At 39.5% G+C, this 21,752-nt stretch overlaps 2 long non-coding RNA genes across 4 annotated transcripts in view; one reads left to right on the top strand and one right to left on the bottom strand.

Annotated features, from left to right (window-relative positions):
* The window catches only part of LOC122558047 (uncharacterized), a 148,044-nt gene that overhangs the window by 40,868 nt on the left and 85,424 nt on the right, over positions 1-21,752 (top strand). The window contains exon 1 of one of the 3 annotated variants that reach the window (XR_006314021.2): positions 12,631-12,774. The exons of 1 other annotated variant lie outside the window; for it this stretch is intronic. This is a non-coding gene — a long non-coding RNA (uncharacterized LOC122558047). Of the gene's footprint in view, positions 1-12,630; positions 12,775-20,603; positions 20,774-21,752 lie in introns of those variants that run through there. One more of the 3 variants, XR_015760022.1, reaches the window with a different exon arrangement.
* Positions 1-21,752, bottom strand: part of LOC148146962 (uncharacterized) — a 51,722-nt gene that overhangs the window by 627 nt on the left and 29,343 nt on the right. The window contains exon 2 of the long non-coding RNA XR_015760023.1: positions 864-999. This is a non-coding gene — a long non-coding RNA (uncharacterized LOC148146962). The remainder of the gene's footprint in view (positions 1-863; positions 1,000-21,752) is intronic.

The raw sequence follows: 21,752 nt of genomic DNA, 5'->3' as shown, positions 1-21,752 counted from the left end.
AGATAGTACAGGTAAGCAGCACAGAGGGAGATGATGAGCTATGATCTAATTCAACCGGGAGCAGGCTCAACAGGCTGAAGGGCCTACTCATATTCCTATGTTCACCTATGCACTAATGACACCAGCGGTACCTCATCACCAGCTTCATGTGTTTCTCGGACATCTATCCTAATGAAAGGTGGATACTTGAAATATTGGGGGGTTCTTGTTGAGGCTTTGGAGATCTTGCCTACCAGCAAGTGAGTGAGTATGAGACAAGTTGTACCTCTTTTCAGGAAGGTCTGCAAAAACATAACTCATTCAGACAGTGGCGAGGCCTCTGGAATCAAGACCCAGAGGCAGCAGTGTCAGCTTCTGAGAGATCGGAAGCCACTACCAGAGTCCATTATATTGTTCAGACAATTAGTGCTTTTTATTGACAGTGTGCACCCCAAGTTGGCAAGCTGGCTGCCATAGTAACAAGCCTAACTGCAGCTGTGATAAGGTTGTTAATTGGTTATTTAAGGGTTTTAGTTGGCAGTGAGGCTAGAAGGTGGCAGAGTTCAGAGATGCCACCATCCCATCTATGTGCTCTTCTTGCCTCCAAGTTCATCACTACAGAGAGTAGAAGATTCCACTCGATGATTACTCAGTTTCTCTCTTGTTGAATGTTTCCAGTGCTTTATGATCTTACATCTGACCTTCACCACTGGACGAGCAGAAATTTATACCAACTAAGTACGCAGAAACATGGAGCCATTTTGTTGGCCCCTGCCTCAAATACTATCTGCTGATTCCAGCCCTGTCTCTGGTTGCTGTTTGATGCTGAATGAGACCAGACACAGCACCAGCACCATATTTGACCCCAAAATGCATCTTTTCACCTGAGTGACCATCTACTCTACTCTCTACTCTACTCCATAATATTGCCTGATTCCACATCCAGTCCTGGTTGAGTCTTTCTGCAGCAGATGGCCTGAAGCAGGGAGGATTCCCTGGTGTGTCTCTTGGCATCAACATCTGAAAGAAAAGGGAAAGACTGAATTAGAATCACCTGATATGCTGCCACACCAAAGAAGGTACAAAAACTGGTGAAGAAATTATTTGGACAATCTTATATGAGGATTTCAGATATCTTTTGAAGAGCCTGCTTTGTATTAAGTTTCAAACTTAGTTTGTAAAATCTTAAAAGGAGTAGGACATGTATGTAATGGGACAGTGGTCAATATGGAATATTTGGTGTGAAATGTCTCTCCTTCCTATTTCAACTGAAGCGAGTAACAACTTATTTTGGTTAAAATAGCAGGCAAAGATATCAAATAAATGTATTAAACATTTGTGTGTGAGCATTTCCCATCATAACTCAGGGTCAAAGGTTTATTGCCTTCATGGAGAATGATGCAAAAATTCTTTTAATAAACTGTCATTATAAACCAATGAGAATTTTAGTAAAGGACTTATTACTTAACTTTTCCTTAACGCAGGGGAAAATATACTCCAGCGTCCAGCATATTTGAGAATAAAACATACCAATAGTATGGCAAGTGTGGATGAGAGTAAAACCTAATTTTGTTTATGGTTAAAGTTACAAGGAAATGACAGGCAACTTATGTGATTAATTGTGGAGGTTCACTGCCTATGACATTCCTAGTTATTGTTGCAATGTGGTGAAGTGTTAATTATGTCAGAGCTTTCTTGTACCCTTCTTGCCATGTGATCATTAAATTCAAAACCTTATGTTACAATACGCATGGTTACAGTTACTGATGACATTAGACATCTACCAGTTGTCTGAACTTTGAACTTATTCATTCAAATTACTCAATAGCCAATGAGTCCCTGAATTATCAGTCATAAGATCAGATAAAAATATTTTCAGTGGTAGAAATAAATATGCAGGACTAATATGTACTCTTTCAGTAAACTTATATAAATATTTATAATCATTTCCTAGCATTTTCTAAGGTACTTGAAGAAATGAGGTTTTGTGAAATACTTGTAAGTCCCTTTTGGTCGTCATGGTACATCTATATAAGCTTTGCATTGGCTGATTTTTGAAATTGCAAACTGAGTGTACAAGTGCAACAGTATTCATACATATGCTGTCATTTCTGAATTTTTTTTTCTGTTACTTTAAACAAACATGGAGGCAAGTGCATGCTGAAGTTGTTCAAAGGAAATTCTGACTGCTTGGTATTTAGCTGCACAGAGTGCAATGCATTTAGCCTTGTTGGTTAATGATAAAAGCAGTTGTTAATAGTTCTATTGTAACCCAATCTTCTAGTGAGTCACTGGACCTCTAAATGTCCGAGGTCACATGGAAACATTCTTCATTATCTATGCAACTTTTGAGGAGCTATCTTTAATTTATAGCCTCAGCTGAACTTGTAAATAGCATGTGCTGAATACAGGCCAGAAAATCAACCAGCCTGAGGAAAGCAGCTCTTTCACTGATTCTTCTTTTGTCACCTAGATTAAGATGAATTTTACAATAAAAGGAAATGAACTCACAATAAATGAGTTACAAGTGCAAATTTAAGAGAAAGTCCTCCTTTTTCTCCTTGCACACCTGAAAGAGTTGAGTTGAGAAATCTCTCCAAAGGCTCTGACAGGCTTGTTGATAATTTATTCAGAAATGTGTAAGCTAATGAATACAGGAAAATTATTCAACTGTGAAATGTATCGCAGCTGACCCTCTGCTAACTTGATATTCACATGCATATACGTTTCAGTTCGAGCCCCTAGAAAATCATCAGCAGCAAAATGTTGGTTTATTTTAGTAGCTTCACCCCCATCCCCAACTCCAAACCTCGTTTACTCCTTTTTGCCTTGGCCATAGCTGCTGAGGATAATCCTTTTTCTTTCACCTAGCTAAGAGCAGCTAACTCAAAACAGATCAAGCTTTAAACCTTGGGCCTTTTAGTTTGAATGCCTGATTAGCACACTCTGGACAAAGTATAGTATTTGCTGCCCACTGTACCTTCAAGGAACCCCTTCAGGATTTCAGTTGTTTCAAATTATATGAAACTCATATTCAGTTACACTGCCCTCTCATATATATTGTAGACATTGTGTCATTATGCTGAGAGCAAATTTGTAACACTGTGTAATAAAATTTGGGATTGGTCTCAGCAAACCTCTGCTTATCCATATCATCAAAGTAATGTGAAGATTAAATTCTAAATAATCCCCATTCTAATGTCTATAGTCATAGTTACTTTATCTAAACTACTTAAGGAACAGTACAATGTCCACCTGCAAAATAGACTTTTTGGTTGTGTTGAAAGTAAAAGGGAAAGTTCTGTTCTGTCGTTTAAAATATACATTGATGCAACAAGTATTTAGACAGTAGTGGGTTTAGTCAGCTGTGACAGTAAAAGTCTTCACATGTGAAATCTTTTTGTGTCAATCATTAACCAACTCGAGCTTCAATTTTCTTCCCTTTCATATTGTCAGTCTGTATGAAGATTGTAACAATTTTAATCTTCCCATATTAGCATTGCCCTGATTATTTCAATATCTAATATTGATGATACAAAGCTTCATACTGTTTGCTTTTGATTGTTAATATTGCAGACTCATCAGCAATAAAGCAATACCACACAACAATTTGGAAATGCCCTCAACCCTATCACTGACATTTGCTTTATTTCACACACTTCACCAGTTCATTTGCTCACAAACGAATACATTTCTAACTTTTGCACTTCTGATTATAGGTCATAGACATGAAATCTTAATTCTGTTTTTCTCTCTTTTCAGATGCTCCCTCACTGCCTTTTGGTAATTTGGAAGTGAGAAATTGACCCACAAATGTAGGGTACCTTTTGGTCATGGGCAATTTTTGTTTTATAGTTCATTGCTGTGATTCTAGTTTTGTGTTCTAACATATCAACTTTCATTCTACTGGACATTTATGAATGAGAAAATAGTTTTTTCAGGAAATAAATGCAACAAGTACACAGACATATGAATTGCAGTCCTTGTGTGTATTTGGTGTACACCTATTGAAAATTTATGTTAATGAAATTGGTTAAAAAAATACATTTTCATGAGCTCTGCAATGGTTGCTGTATTAATTTATTGCTGAATTACTATGTATTAATATGCCTTTGCTTTCCTACTCTCTGGCTACCTCTCCAAAATTGAAAGTCATGTATGGTTTAATTGATAGCATTCTTAGCTCTCAGTTTTTTTCTAGTACAGTATTTTCAAGTTCATCATAAAGGATTGAATATAAAATTTTGAACTCTAGTGCTATTTTGAGGGAATACTGCACAGTTGGTGTTATGAAAGTGTAAGAGGTACTGGACCTTTAGGAGAGTAAAATGCTAGCAGAACTACCTGACAGAGCACCAAGTGTTCTGAACAAGGTAACATTGTAACATTTGATCAAACAGCTAGAGTAGCTGGCTTGCCTAGACACAAAAACAGCTTCAAATTCAGCCAATCAGTTTAAATTCTGCCCAAAAATACCAAACTTCAAACAAGTTTGAATTTAGTATGTTGACAATATTAACACCCAATGAAATGATCTGACGCTTTGGAGTATAAAACCAAAAACAATTTGAACAGTTAGAGGAGAACTACCAAAAGACCAACAGATTTAGGCCGCCAGTAAGTACTCTCTGAGAAACACCTGTCTCGAGAAGGAGTTTGCACAGAGAAAAAACATTGACTCAGACTCGAGGGCAAATCTACAGAGGAAGATACAAAGAGAAGATTCGACAGCTGGCTGGTTTTGAAATTTGAATTTTTCAGTAAATCTTAATCGCGGGTTTTATCAGACTAGTATTGTGGAGGGGAAGGTAAAAAAATAGGTAAGGGAAAGGAGTTGTAAATAGTTGTTAATTAACTATTCTCTGTTAGACTTTAAAAAAATACAGTTATTAATTTTTACTTTAAATAATGAATTTTGGGAATAGTTCCTTGTTTCTCGAATTTTAATAGATTACAGCACAAACTAAATCATTCCTGTGTTGCTGGATTTAAAATGGCGGAGTGGGGGGGGGGGGTTGTAACACTGTCATAACAGCTTGGGAGCTCGTCGTCGGGATTTGAACTGGTTTAGACAGATTTGAATAGATTTAGGGGTATGAAAATTCCCACCAGATTTAAACACTTCCAGGTTTGTGTCCTAGATCTTTAAATAAAATGTAGGTGAGACAATTTATTTAATTTCAGCGACTTGTGGTTGATTAAATTAGAAGTGAGAGAAATGGCTCTTAAAATTGCTAAAGAGGTTCGGGGATTAGAAAATGATTCTCAAATTTGCCAAGAAAGTTTAGAAGTAAAGAAAAAGACTATTCTTTTAGAATTAGCAATTAAGTTAGATTTTGGTTTAACCAAGGACAAAAGTAAAGCTGAAATTGTAAGGGAATTACTCAAACACTTAGGTGTGTCAGAGAAACAGACAAGTGCAGTAGAGGTAGAAAAACTTAAATTACAATTGAGTAAAATGGAGTCAGAAGATAAACAGGGCAAGAGAGAAAAGGTTCTTTGGTGAGCAGAGGGAGAGAAGATAGGGAAAGTGGAAGAGAGAAAGGGAGAGAGAAAGAGAGAGAGAGGAAAAAGAAAGAGAAGGATCTTAGCTGAGCAAGGAGGGAGAACATTTGAACTTGAGAAGTTGCGACTTAGCAAAGTCAAGTGAACAGGATGGAGATTAAAAGCGAAGGTAGTGATATATACAAAAATGCCAAAGATCTGCCACATTTTGATGAGAAAGATGTTGAAGCCTTCTTTATTTCATTTGAAAAATTGGCTAGACAGATGGAGTGGTCCGAGGATGTATGAGTAATGCTAGTTCAGAGTAAACTGGTAGGCAGAGCTAGTGAGGTATTTGCCGTGCTGTCAGATGAGGGGTCAAGAGATTATGAAGAGGTTAAACAGGCTATTTTAAGTGCTTATGAATTTGTACCAGAAGCATATAGACAGCAGTTCAGAAACACAAAGAAGGAACCAGGTCAGACTTGCATTGAGTTTGAAAGAATTAAACGTAGACATTTTGATCGATGGGTGTGTGCTTGAAAAATAGAGAAGATCTTTGAGACTCTACGAGAGATTATTCTGCGGGAGGAGTTTACAAACTCACTTCCAGAGATGGTAAGAATTCACGTGGAGGAACAACGTTCAGGAAGTGAAGAGGGCAGCAGAATTAGCAGATGAGTACAGTTGGTGCATAAGACAAGCTTCTGACCAAAGTTTCATCCTGTGAGGGATAGAAGTTGGGAGAATGGGACGTCCTATACTATGAAACCAAGAGTAGAGGACACTGGTAAGAGTTTACCACCAGGTTAAAGATACCCATGAAGGTGGAAAGGAGGTGATAGGCCTCAGATATGTCCACTGTGGTAAAGTGGGATACGTAAACGCACAGTGCTGGTTATTAAAGAAAGGCACTGTGGGAACAGATGTAGTAAAAGAAGCTAAGCCAGTGGCATTAATGAAAGTAGTAAAGGGGACCCCAAGAAGAGCCGAGGAGCTGCAGGAGAGTGGACAGCCTAGGCAGTGGTTGGGTATGGAGCTAGTACCTGATTTCTACAAAGTATTCACCTCTGTTTACTCAGAAAGAACGAGGGGAGAAGGTCAAGAAGTTATAATTTTGAGAGATATAGGATCTAACCAGTTGCTGATAGTCAGGGAATGAATATGCACTCTTTCTGATCTGGTACTTGAGAGTGTGGTAATTTGTGGGATAGATGGACAGAAATTTAATGTTCCTCTGTGTAAAGTCAACACAAGGCTGGGGAAGTTACAGTGGGAGTGATTGACATAGTGTCAGTTCCAGGAATTCAGTTTGTTCTTGGGAATGATTTGGTAGGATCCAAAGTGGGAGTGACGCCCAATGTTCTGGAGAAGCCCAAGGAAGACCACGAAAATGAGGAATTAACACAGAAATATCATGGTATTTTCACAGACTGTGTAGTAACCAAATCCCACTATCATAAGTCACAGCATGAAGCAAAAAGAACGATTAAGGAGTTGACGTTTAGTTAGCAGATACCCTGTTTGACATAATGGTGCAGGAAAAACCTGAACAGGCAGAGGGTCAGAGAGAAGTTTAGATCAGAGTGGTGCTGGAAAAGCAGAGCAGGTCAGGCAGCATCCGAGGAGCAGGAAAATTGACATTTCGTGCAAAAGCCCTTCATCAGTGATGAAGGGCTTTTGCCCGAAACATCGATTTTCCTGCTCCTCGGATGCTGCCTGACCTGTCTGCTTTTTCAGCACCGCTCTGATCTAAACTCTGGTTTCCAGCATCTGCAGTCCTCACTTTTGCCTGGTCAGACAGAAGTGTTTAGTCCTGAAAAGCTAAGGGACTTGCAACAGCAAGACAATCCGATAAAAGATATATATGCGGATGCATACTGCAAAAAGGAGGCAGAGAATATTCCGGAGGGTTATTACCTGAAAGATAGAATCCTAAGACTGAAATGGAGACCATGGCAGGTTAGTGCAGAGGAGAAATGGGCCAAAGTGCACCAGATTGTGTTGCCGATAGCGTACAGACAGGAGATGTTACGGGTAGCACATGAACTACCTGTAGGAGGTCACCTAGGGGTACGAAAGACTCAGGCTAAAGTACAAAAACATTTTTATTAGCCTAGAATGCACAAGGATATGGTGAACTTTTGCCGTAAATGCCATACACACCAAATGGTAGGGAAGCCACAGGCGGTAATAAAACCAGCACCTTTGTTGCCAATTCCCACATTTGAAGAACCTTTCACACGGGTTATAATTGTGTAGCTCCCCTCCCGAGAACTAAAAGTGGGAACCAGTACTTGTTAGCCAGAATGGATTGTCTACCAGATTTCCGGAGGCAATTCCATATGGAGTATTAAGGCAAAAAGGGTAGTAGAGGAGTTAGTAGCTTTCTTCACATGGTATGGGCTGCCCAGAGAGTTTCAGTTGGACCAAAGGTCAAATTTAACTGCTAGGCTCTTTAGGGAGATTATGGGAAGCTTAGGTATACAACACTTTAAATCCAAATCTTGAAGATCATGTTGAGAGCATACTGTCAGGATTACCCGAATGATTGGGATAAAGGTATTCCATTCATAGTGTTTGCCATTAGAGATGTCCCACACTAATCTACTCAATTCACTTCCTTCAAGTTCATATTCGGGCATGAAGTGAGAGGCGGTACTGGAAAAGCACAGCAGATCAGGCAGCATCCAAGGAGCAGGAGAATCGACATTTCGGGCATAAGCCCTTCATCAGGAATGTTGATGAAGGGCTTATGCCTGAAACATTAGTTCTCCTACTCATCAGAAGCTGCCTGACCTGCTGTGCTTTTCCAGCACCACACTCTCAACTCTGATCTCCAGCATCAGCAGTCCTCACTTTCTACTACATGAAGTGAGCGGCCCTTTGAAATTAATTGAAGAAAAATGGACAGGACCAAAGTCAGAGACCTCATACTTAGATTATGTATTAGAGGTGTGGGAGAGATTACTTTGAGGAGGTGAGTTAGCTAAACAGCACCTAAAGAGGGCACCGTGTAGAATGAAGCAGATGGCAGTTAAAAACTCTGAGACTTGGATGTTTTACTGAGGGGATGACGTGTTGGTACTGTCACCATTGATAGGAGATCCCTTCAAAGCCAGGTTTAATGGTCTCTATCAAAATGAGAAAAAGTTGAGTCAGGTGAACTATCTAGTAAAGATGCCAGTTGGAAAACAAAGGCATCGGGTATGTCTTGCGAACATACTGGAACTGTATTATACTAGAGAGAAAGAACTGGAAAAAACGGTGTTAGTTACTACCCCGCAGAGTGAGGAATCAAATCCAGTTGATGTGGATTTTGATGTGCCTCAAAATAGATTAAAAATGAAGAAATCCTTGATGATTGGGATGGGCTAGTAAACTATCTGTCTCATGAGCACAGAATGCACTTGAAAGATTTGTTACTGTAATATAAGGATATATGTAAGAATCAGAGGGGGAGGACTAATGCTATTGTCCATGAAGTAGACATAGGGAATACTGCTCCGATAAAGCATCAGCCCTCATCAGCTTAATCCTTTCAAAGCCAGACAGGTCCAGAAGGAAGTAGAGGCCATGCTCGATGAGGATATCATTGAACCAAGCCAGAGCGAGTGGAGTTCGCCAATTGTCTTAGTTCCCAAAGACTGTTGGGACTCAATGATTCTGTGCGGATTATTGCAAGGTCAATGCCGTTACAAAATTGGACTTGAGTTTGGAGGACTGTATCGAGAAAGTCAGACAATCCAGTTACATCACCAAATTGGACCTACTGTGTGGTTACTGGCAGGTACCTTTATGAGAGAAAGCAAAATAAATTTCTGTGTTTGTAACCCCAAATGGGCTATATCAGTTTAAAGTGATGTCCTTTGGAATGAAAAACGTACCTGACACATTCTGAAGGCTCATGAACAGGGTTGTGGTTGGGTTAACAAACTGTGCAGTCTATTTTGATGATGTAGTGATCTTTAGTAAGTCCTGGACAGATCACATGGTACAGTTGGCAGAGCTCTTTGAATGACTACGAGAAGCAAAACTAGTGATAAACTTAAATAAAACTGAACTCGCGAAAGCAGAAGTGATGTTCTTGGGACATAACATCGGTCATGGAAGGTTGACCCTATGGAATGCAAAGACGAAGGCCATCGAGGAATTTCCATGACCAACCTCGAAGAAAGAGGTACTTCAATTCTTAGGACTCCACGGATTCTATCAGAAGTTTGTTCCAAACTTCTGCAGTGCAGTGGCACTGTTAACTGATTTGCTGGAGAAGAACACAAAGTTTCGATGGACAGAAGAATGACAGGAGGCATTCAACCATTTGAAAGCAATATCAACCCACAAACCAGTTTTAGCTACACCAAACTTTTCAAACATTTGTAAGTCGCCATCAAAGCTAGTGACATCAGAGTTGGAGGTGTACTGCTACAGGAAGATGAGGATGGGATTGAACTGTCAGTTGGTCACTTTTTGAAGAAACTCAGCATCTACCAGAGGAAATACTCCATGATGGAAAAAGAATAATTGAGTTTGGTCCAGGCCTTACAACGTTTTAATGTGTATGTCACAAACAATGTGTTGGACACAGTTGTGTACACGGATCACAATCTTCTTACATTCTTAGTAAGCTTTAATGACAAGAATATGAGACTATTTTGTTGGAGTCCAATGTTACAGGCTTTTAATTTAAAAATTGTACATGTTGCAGGTCGTAAGAAGGTAATCGCAGATGCATTATCGTGGATTTAATTGACAAAGTTTAGATGAGATTTGTATTAATTTGCAGCTATATATAGGAAGAGTTTAAGGTGAACTTAGATTCAAGTTATCTGTATGTTAGGGTAATGTGTTTAAAGAGTAGAAAAAAATGAAGCCATCGTTTCATTATGATAGTTCATTTTCTCTTCGGGAGAGCTGTTATGTAAGTGTAAGGGGTACTGTACCTTTAAGAGAGTAAAAATACTCACAGAACTACCTGACACAGTAGCAAGTGTCTGAGTAAGGTAACATTGTAATAATTGTTCGAACAGCTAGAGTAGCTGGCTTGCCTGGACACAAAGACACATTCAAATTTGGCCAATCAGTTTAAATTATGCTTCAAAATGCCAAACTCCAATCATTTTGAATTTAGTATGTTGACAATATTAACACCCAATGAAATGATCTGATGCTTTGGGGTATAAAACCAAAAAAAAATTGAACAGTTGAAGGAGAACTACCAAAAGACCAACAGATGCTTGCCGCTAGTGAGAACTCTCTGAGAGGTACCTGTCCAGAGAAGGAGTTTGCACAGAGAAGAAACATTGACTCTGATTCAAGAACAAATCTACAGAAGAAGATAGAAAGAGAAGATTCGACAGTTGGCTGGTTCTGAAATTTGAATTTTTCAGTACATCTTAATTGGGGGTTTTATCGGACTAGTATTGTGGAGAGGAAGGTAAAAGATAGGTTAGAGAAAGGTGTTGTAAGTAGTTGTTAATTAATTATTCTCTGTTAGACTTAAAAAGAAATGAACTTGTTAATTTTTACTTTAAATGGTGACTTTTGGGAATAGTTCCTTGCCTCACGAATTTTAACAGATTACAGCACGGGTCAAATCATGTCCGTGTTGCTGGGTTGAAAATAGTGGGGGGGGGGGGGGGGGTTACCCTGTGTCGTAACATTGAAGATGCCATCTTGCAGATGGGATATTAAAACATGGTCCCATCTACCTCCATGTACCACAGAAGAGTTTCTATGGCATTATGTTGAAGATTAGGAAAATCCTCCCTAGCTCGCTGGCCAATATTTAATTCTCAACCAGTACTGCTGAAACTGATTATCTGCTCATAATCATATTTAGGCTTAGGAGCATATTAGCCATTCAGACCCTCAAACCTGCTCTGCCACTATGCCATATTGGCTTACTATCTCTATATCCCTGGATATCATTATTAAGCAAAAACCGATCAATCTCTATTTGGAACTAATGACTGAACATCAACATTCCTCTGGGGTCAAGAATTGCAAAGATTCATCACCCTCCAAGTGAAGATGTTCCTTCTCATCACAGTCTGAAATGTCTTGCCTTTTATTCTGATCCTGTGTCCCTTGGTCCTGCAGTCAGGGCAAATATTTTTCTGCATTTACTCTATCATTTTGAAACTTTTGTAGGTTTTTAATGTGATCCCCTTTCAAGTATCAAAAATTTAATTGCAGAGAGCACAAGCCAAGTCTTCTTAAACTCCTCTGGTAGGTCAGTCCCAGCATCCCAAGAATCTGTCTAGTGAACCTGTGTTCTCTTTGATGAGTATATCCTTTCTTCAGCAAGGGGACCAGAATTGCACACAATTCTCCAGATGCAGTCTCAATAGTTTTCTATACAATTGAAGCAAGACTTCTTTGCGCCTGCACTCTTTTGCTCAAGCCTGTGTAAATTGAATGCATGTTTTCTACATTACAGCAGTGATTATGCTGTAATAAGGATTTCATTGACTGGAAAGAGTTTTAGGATGGCCTGTGGTTGGAAAATATGCTATATGAACAAAAACGTCTTCTCATTTAAAAGCCCCTTGAATAGGCATACACTATTTATACAGCCAGCAAAGGAAATAACCTCAAGTAAGAATGAAAAGATTAAAAATGTAAACAAAATTTACAAATGCAAAGAGAAACTATGAAGTTACATTAGTAAGAAGTAATATTCTACAAACAGAAAAATAACAAATTAAAAATGAAGATAGAGATGGGGCCACTAGGGGTGAGCATGATAAACTCAGAGGTGCTGAGGGTGAAATTTCCAAAACACGAAATAATTATTTTTACTTCATTTTACCAAAGGAACAAACATGGTGAACATGGCATCGAAAGAAAACTCAAAAACAATTTAAGTTAGAAAATGTGGGGAAGGTTTTAAAAAAATGCTGAACTGCTCAAGGTTAGTGGGATTAAACCCCTGGAGAAATTACATTAGTGCATGTTAAAAATAGGAAGAGATAGCAGAGGCAGTGGGCAGACTCTTGTGCTGTGCCTCGGAGCAGAAACCAAGCCAGGCGAGGAATTCGATGAGAGGCCATAAATCAGATTCCTGAGGTGAGATGAGAGGCTTGTAATTAATTTCTGGGAAGTTTAAGGAAGGTTCAGCTTTCTGACAGCAAGCAGTGTAAAGCCCTTTTGCTTACATCTGCATCTAAGTCATACTCAAATGCTCACCAGAATTATTTTTCATCTCTCAATTAAGTTCTCTATGATTGAGAAATAGATGCCTTTTGATTGCTGAGTGCAAAGAAGGGATGTGCAGAAAGTGAAGCACTGCACATGCTGGACTTTGGTGTGAGTATGCCCTTCTTTGCCCTCTTTAGGGTATATTTGTCTATGCTATTGTTATTGGGTGGTGCTAGTATAAGTTTCATGAAGGATGCCCAAAGGAGGGAGGCTGAAGTGTAATGGATGGGAGTCAAGCCGGCTAGCCTGGCTATTTTTGGAAGTCTGTCTGGCCAAGGTTGACCAGTAAAGGGAGGCATGTTGACCAAGGTAGGGTCAGAATATTCAGCTGCAGAAGTCCACTCTGAGAGCCCGAGTAGTGTTTCTGATTTCTGAATATGAATGCCTGTCCTGCCACCCTTTTAAAATGGTGACAAGAGCTTCAACCGCTCAAGGTGCTAATGGAGCTGTCACCTTTCTGCCTGCCCATCCCATAGGATTTGTCATGCTCCTTGTGCTTGCATAATGAGCTGAGAACCATGTAATCAAGAAAAGGCAAGGCACTGCTGAGTGGAAGTAACACTTGCTGCTGAGTCAATCATAGACTGTAAAAATGGAAAAACAGAAGCATAAAACTGAATTTAAAAATGGGAATTGCCATGGAGGTCTGGTGAACAGCTGATGTGATTTCTAAATAGAAAAAGGGAGTTAGTGTATGCCGACAGAGATATAGCTGTCTTAATATCGCGTAGAAAGGATTTTAGAATCCTTACTCAAAGCTATAATTGAAAACATCCAGAAAGTGAAAATGTTATATCTGTAATGAACCATGAAATGGTGGCGGGGTTGAATAAATACTTTGTATCGATCTTCACAGTAGAGGACACTGATATTATTCCATCAAATAATAATTAATCAAGGGACAAAAGGGAAATAAACACAATTGTTATCAACTGAGAAAATATACCAGGGATACTGATTGGGCTAAAGGCCAATAAATCCCCTGGACTTCATTGGTTATTTCCTAGGATAGTGGTAGAAATAGGAACAGAGATATTGGGTACACTAATCTTTCAAGTATCATTAGTTTATGAAAATGTCCCAGAGAATTGGAAAACTGCTGATGTAACACCTTATTTAGATTAGGTTAGATTACTTACAGTGTGGAAACAGGCCCTTCAGCCCAACAAGTCCACACCGACCCGCTGAAGCACAACCCACCCAGACCCATTACCCTACATTTACCCCTTCACCTGACACCACGGGCAATTTAGCATGGCCAATTCACCTAACCTGCACATATTAGGACTGTGGGAGGCAACTGGAGCACCCGGAGGAAACCCATGCAGACACAGGGAGAATGTGCAAACTCCACACAGTCAGTCGCCTGAGGCAGGAATTCAACTTGGGTCTCTGGCGCTGAGAGGCAGCAGTTTTAACCACTATTTAAAAAGGCTAGTGTACAAAAAACAGGTAACTCTGGGCCAGCTAGCTCAACATCTGTTATTGAACAAATGTTAGAATCTGCTACAAAGGATGCAATAGCAACAAATTTAGAAATACTTGATCGAGTCAAATAGAGTCAGCATGGCTTCATGAGGGGAAATCATGTCAGACAAATTTAATGGAATTCTTTGAGGAGGTAACAAGCAAGATATATGAAGGGGAGCCAGTAGGTGTAATATATTTCAATTTCCAAAATGCATTCAGTCAGGTATTACATGTGAGGATACTTAAAAAGATAAGAGCATGTATTATGATGAATAGAGGATTTGCTAACTAAAAGAAGACAAGGAGTTGGGAAAAGGGGTCACAATTATTCATAGTATGTATATATATATCACTGACTTGTATGAGAGCTGTGAATGTACCATTGTTAACTTTGTATGCGACACAAAAATGGATAGAAGCCAAATGGTGAAGATGAAACAAAGGGTCTACACCGAGATGTAGGCAGGTTCATGAAGAGCTTGGCAAAAGGAATGCAACGTGGGAAAGTGTGAAGTTATGCACGTCGGCAGGAAGGTTAGAGAAGATCATTATTATTTAATTAGAAAAAGATTACAGATAGAATCATAGAATCCTGACGGTATGGAAACAGGTCATTCAGCTCATCGAGTCCATACTGACTCTCCAAAGAGCATTCCACCCAGACCCATCCTCCTACCCTATCCCTACATTTCCCTTGGCTAATCCACCCAGCCTACACAGCCCTGGACATTATGGGCAATTTAGCATGGCCAATCCATCTAATCTGAACATTTTTGGACTGTGGGATGAAAACTGAGCACCCAGAGAAAACCCACGCAGATACAGTGAGAATGTGCAAACCTGGTCCCTGGCAGTGTGAGGCAGCAGTGGTAAATGCTGAGCTACCATGACAACCCTGGATAGCTACAGCATAGAGGGATATGGGGCTCCTCATTATTAATTCACAAAGAGCTAGTATCCAAGTTCATCCAGTAATAGGGAAGGCAAATGGAATGTTTGCCTTTATTTCAAAGTGAATGGAGTATGAAAATAGGGAAGTCTTGCTAAAACTATACAATGAACTAATTAGACCATACTTAGAATACCATGAAGAGATCTTGTCCCATTATTTATGGAAAGATATACTGGACACAATCCAGGTTGTCCTTGGCTCTGGAGTGATTTCCTCATGATGAGAGGTTGAATAGGTGGGGCTGGTATAATTGGTGTTGAGAAGAATGATTGAAACATGCAATAATTTTATGGGGCTTGACAGGGTAAATGCTGACTGGTTGTTATCCATTGTGGGAATGTCCAGAACTAGAACGAAAGGGCATAACCATCGAGCAAAACGTCACTCATTTAAGACAGAGATGAGAAGGAATGTTTTCTCTCAGAAATTAGCGAATCCATGAAATTCTTTACCGCAAAGAACTGTCAAAGCTGTGTTGTTCAGTATATTCAAGTCTGAGGTAGACAGATTTTATCTGTAAGGAAATAAAGGGTTATAGGCAAAAGACAGGAAGTTGAAATTGAAGATTACTGGTTCAGCCATAACCTCATTTAATGCTGGAGCGGACTAAGTGGTCTAATGGCCTCATTCTGCTCCTGCATCTTATCACCTTATCAGCAGTGCTTTCAATAGAAATTGGATATTATGGGCTTGATCTGCCTCATTTTAGGAACTAACAGAATGGGCAGATAAAGGTAATGCTGTAAATATAATGTATTGAAATTTTCAAGAAATCTTTGATAAGATAAGTCATAGTAGACTCCTGACTAAGGTCACAATACATGGAGTAAGGGGACAAATCACAAAATTATTGGAAAACTGACCTCAAAATATTATCAGTGAATAGGGGTTAAATGTATATTTCTCATTTTATCAAATAGTGAGATATGCTTAAACCACTGTTATTCACCACTTTCATATAGCATTCAAATTCCAATCTTAGAGGTAAAATATAGAAGTCTGTGGTGATGTTGAATTGAGGATTTTTGTGGCTACTGAGGAGGACTATGTTGAAGTACAGGAAAATATGAACAGATGTACAGAATAGATTTGTAGCTGGCAAATATTGATACTATTATGTAGTACATTTTGTCAGGTAAAATAAATGTTTAAATGAGCCAGAAAAACAGAGATCTGGTGTGTCACAACCACAGCAGGCGCGTCCTTATAGTGGATGATGGACTGAAAATTAAATACTCCTTTTAACATTTTCCAACTGTTACAATTTAAAAGATAATCAGCTGCAAAATTTTAGTTTTAAAAATATCAAGTGTTAATTTATTTCACAACTATTGGTGAATGTTGTAGTGATCTCATTGCAGACCTGTTACTTGCTTGAAAATTCTTTTTCTAAAGTATAGGGGTTGAAAACTTAAAGTCTAAATTCAATAGTTGTGAAGGCTTCTGTAATTGGATAGTTGGATTATTTATCCATAGGTGGACTGAGCAGAACAAGTTCGAGGAAGGAACAAATACTCCTTTATTTCACTTTCATGGCATTGCAGACTGTGTTCCTTGGTAGCCTGGTTCAGTATAACAGTCTTTTATTTGTTTTTCTTTTCTCTTTCTGCTGGTTCCCTCTCACTGATGCTTTCTCTCAGTGGTCTTCTTACTGTTCTATTTTAAGTTAGTATTTTACAGAGCTTTATACAGACCAAAACTTAAGTTGCCTGCTAAGTTAACTTTTGATAAATCATTGTTCCAAGAAGCAAAGTCTATTATGCTGGAATTCCCCATGGACAGCTTTCCAGTCTCCTGTTTATTCTCAGAAGCTTTACATTTTCACACCTTTAGGAGGATCCATTGTGCTGTCAGAGAATTAGTCAAATTCTAAATGGCCTCCTATGTGCCTGATGCTGGGGTAATGTAAAAGCCTGGCTGTCTTGCTGGCTGAAATTATCCACCAAGATAGTCACATGAGTCCTGGGAAGTAGTTTGTGGGATTCTATGCTACTTTTGAGAGACAGAGTCGAAAAATATATTCACACAGTCATGACATGCACATACACAGATTAATAAGCCTATATATATATAAAAAGCACTGGGATTCATTTCTAGAGGTATGTAACTGATACTGAGAGAGGTCTTGCTCATGGTAATCTTGCTTTGTGCACCCACTGTGCAGCCACAACCTTGTATTCGTCGTTACGTCTAAGCACCCTAAGATTTGTATGTCCTTGTTTGCTATGACCTGTCTGTCTGCTCATAAAACAAAGCTTTTCACTGTACTTAGATACATGTCAAAAGTCACACAACACTGAGTTATAGTCCAACAGGTTCATTTTGTGATTTTTGACTTTGTCCACCCAATCCAACACCGGCCCCTCCACATTTTGGGTACATGTGACTACAGTAAATCAAATCAAAGTTGTGTTAAATTTGTGTCAAACACAATTCAATCACAATTTGAACCATCTGACAAGTCTTTACAGATTACTAAAGACAGATGGAAGCTCTGATGAAGATCTGCAAAAACATCTATTAAATGATACCAAACCTGAGAAGTTACATATTTTGTGAATGGGGATCATTTTCTAAAAAATAAACAGCCAATTTGGTGACCTGAGAGAGGTTTTTAAGCTTATGAAAAAAATTCACAAATGTAGATACCGAGGGTATTTTACTTGCAGGCAAGCCCAGATGCAGGGATCATAAATATTAGATTGTCATTAACAAGTGCAATAGGGAATTCAGGAGAAGCTTCAAGCGTATTGATGAGAAATAAAAACAGAAAATGCTGGAAATACATTGGTCAGGTAGCATCTGTGGAAAGATGTTTCAAAACTCATGTTTTTAGCACCTGCTTGTTTTTGATATGTAGATAGTGTCAGGTAGAACATGCAGAAGGAATTTGTGTAAAGCGTAAGCATTCACTAGCTGAAACAACTTGTTTCTTAGTCTGATAAATAATTTGAGTGGAATTTTGCCATCTATTTATAAAGTGTGGGGACAGGCCTGTTGGATAATGGTTAACATGCCACCTCTACCACCAAGAAAACTCACCCAGTTGCAAACAAAGCCAAAACTTGCTGGAAAAGCTCAGCAGGTCAGGCAGCATCGGTGAAGAGAAAATCAGAGTCAATGTTTCGGTTCTGGTGACCTGAGGAAGAGTCTGAGGAAGGGGCGCCAGATCTGAAACATTAATTTTGATTTCTCGTCACAGATGCTGCCAGACCTGCTGAGCTTTTCCAGCAAGTTCTGTTTTTGTTTCTGATTTACAGCATCTTTGGTTCTTTTACTTTATATTTAACTCATCCAATTGCCCTTAGTAGGAGCTAATAAGTTAAAAATCACACAACACCACGTTATCATCCAACAGATTTATTTGGAAGCACTAGCTTTGGAGTGCTGCTCCTTCATCAGGTGGTTGATATAACCTGGTGTTATGTCATTTTTAACTTTGTACACCCCAGTCCAACACCAGCATCTTCAAATCATAGGAGCTAATAGGTAAGCAAGGGTGAGATATTCAATGAATCACAGGCCTCGACAATGTCAACCAGGTCATTAGAAGTCGCCAGCCCATTGGAGGCAGTGACTTGAGGTCTGTCTATTTCTTGGGACACCCAAAGATGAGAAATTAAATGGTTTTAATAGCCATTTTATCGTTTGGGGAGGCATCATGGGGAAGGGAGCTTAGAGGCAATACAGAAGAGTCTGGCTTCATAAGGGTCACCCCCATTTGGCTAATACCCATTCCTCCGATTGCCCTTAGAACAAGGAAGGCAGCTCACCATGGTTTTCCAGTAGCAAATCTAGTCACCTTTCCTGACTGCCAGAGAAGCATGTAAAAGGGGAAATCCTGATATGAGGATCAAAATAGACATGAGTTGACAAATGAAGTATCTAAACTGGTATTGTGCCAGGAACATCACCATGGATCCAGAATTCAATTGCTGAGGTGGTGTGTTGGGGTGAGTTCTTCTCCAGTGCTAACTCATCCAGTGAGCTTCCAACACCTCTCTCACTACTGACAGGGAGAGGAAAATCACATTCATAATAACATTTTCATAAGGTCATGCTGCCCTCTGCACCGATCTCCGTATTCTAGAAAAATCTCTTTGCAGCAATGGGCATTTTTTTAAAAGTAAGTTTTGAAGTGAGTGGTTAACAAAAAAAAAGCAATATTATGCTAAATTATAACAGCAGGTTACATTTTTATAATGTTTTTACCTTAGTAAAATGTATCAAAGGCATTCACAGGAATATTATCATTTGACACAGATCCTTGTATGGAATATCTGGTTAGATGACAACATTTTTAGTGATAGATAATTTTGTCAAAGACAACTTAGTCATAGATACTCACAGACTTTATTCAAAGTGTGCAGGGATGTGCAGATTTTTTGAGTTAGCCAAGGTAAATGTGGAGTTTTGGGGATAGGATGGGGACAGGGTCTAGGTCTGGGTCTGGTTCTGGGTGGAATGTCCTTCAGAGGGTTGGTACAGACTTGATGAGCTGAATGGCCTCTTTCCACACTTTATGGATTCTATGATTCGATGATTTAGACTTTAAGGAGTATCTTATAAATGGAGAAAAAAGTGGCAAGTTGGAAAGTTTTGGAGAGAAAATTCCAGGGCTTAGGGACTAGACAGCTGAAGGTTTGGCTGCTAATGTTGTAACGATTAAAATAGGGGAATGAAGAAACATTAAATCATGATAGCAATGTGATACTGTCCAGATAATCTGTTTTAGTGATGTTGGTTGAAGGGTACATATTGGCCAAGACACTGGGGAGGGAGAGCTCCTATGCAATCTTTTGCAATAGTGTAATGGGATCTTGAACATTCACCTCCAACAGCCAGATGGGACATTGATTTAATTACTTGTACACCTGTCCTTTTGGTCTCCTCAGTCAGTCTTTATTCTGTATACACACGCTTTAAAGAGTAAGAAGTAACAAGTTTCACTGTGTTAAAATGTTAGCATATTTCATGGAAAAAATTGCGCAAAGCCCCAGTGTTTCTTGGAATATAGAGAAACATTGATTATCTGAATGCCATGGATGGGCAGTATTTCATTCGGATAATTGATTATTCGGTTAATTGATTCAATGCCTCTTCCCTTGGAGTTTTCTGAAGTTTCCTTTTTTCTTACTCTGCCTGCTTTGCTTCCTCTCTCTGTCTCAGGGTTTATTTCTGAGCAGAGACATACTTGTGTGTAAGGAATCTGCAGCATTGCTGTAGCCTCTCCCCGCTACTTCAATGTGATTGACAGAGTGGACACTTGTTACGTCCGCTCCCCGTTCAGGAGACTAGGCAGCAGCCACTTTGCGACACCGCCCACCCCACCCTTCCCCGTGCAAAACGCTTCTGCCAACCCCCTCCCCCCGCAACGTGCCCCTACTCCCATAATGGAGACAGCAGTCGGACTCAGCCATACTGTTGCTGCCTTTGGGGTCTCAAAATAGTACACGTATGCGAAGCCACATACACGACATTTTGACAAGTTCCCACTTTGCCCTGTACAGGACAATGTTGGAGAGATTATCTGGGGAAGGGGTGTTTAGGGTACACTTATGCATAGAACTCCAGAGAAAGTGTGGGGAGAGAGAGATCAGCCACTTGGAGATGGTGCCTGGGCTCCCAACGATGTCTAGGACTATTCTCCCGACGATGTCCAGGACTGTTCTCGGCAGCATTTCAGTAAGGCAAATTCACTTTTAGTCTTTGTAAACAGAAGATGTAACACCTCTTTGATGTAATGTTTCTATCGGAACCTTGAGATCTTCTTCGGATAATCCAAAATCCGGATAATTGATATTCGGATAATCGAGGTTCCTTTGTATTTTCATGTTAAGCAGAAATTACTTAGAGTAGGAGACTATACAATGTGTTTTTGCTTTAAATCTAAAAAGCAGCAAATGAAAAGTGTATTTATGTGTGTTGTGGTGATGGTGCTGGGGTTAATGGGGAGGTGCAGTCATGGAGGTGATTTCTTTAACAAACAACAAAATTAATAATTTTTAAGATAAATAGCAGTCCAGTCAGTCTAGTCTCACTATAGATGATTGAAACAATTTGCAATTCCTGCATTTCTTCTTTGCTGATATTTTCAGCAAATCTCTTGTTAGAAGCATTGATAGAACAATTATTTGGAGGTTAAAAAGCACAACAGAGCAAAATAAAGTAAACAAGACATTGGTTAGGCCACTGTTGGAATACTGCTCCTTGGATGCTGCCTGAACTGCTGTGCTCTTCCAGCACCACTAATCCAGAATCTGGTTTCCAGTATCTGCAGTCATTGTTTTAACCACTGTTGGAATATTGCATACAATTCTGGTCTCCTTCCTATCGGAAAGATGTTGTGAAACTTGAAAAGGTTCAGAAACGATTTACAAGGATGTTGCCAGGTTTGGAGGATTTGAGCTACAGGGAGAGGCTGAACAGGCTGGGGCTGTTTCCCCTGGAGCGTCAGAGGCTGAGGGGTGACCTTGTAGAGTTTACAAAATTATGAGGGGCATGGATAGGATAAATAGACAAAGTCTTTTCCCTGGGGTCGGGGAGTCCAGAACTAGAGGGCATAGGTTTAGGGTGAGAGTGGAAAGATATAAAAGAGACCTAAGGGGCAACGTTTTCACGCAGAGGGTGGTACGTGTATGGAATGAGCTGCCAGAGGAAGTGG

Source organism: Chiloscyllium plagiosum, unplaced genomic scaffold (genome assembly GCF_037043375.1).
Source record: "Chiloscyllium plagiosum isolate Xiang-an unplaced genomic scaffold, Cpla_swu_hap1 HiC_scaffold_18, whole genome shotgun sequence".
In the NCBI taxonomy this organism is placed as follows: Eukaryota; Metazoa; Chordata; class Chondrichthyes; order Orectolobiformes; family Hemiscylliidae; genus Chiloscyllium; species Chiloscyllium plagiosum.
Note: the sequence above shows the minus strand (reverse complement) of the source record. Positions and strands in the feature narration are given on the sequence as shown.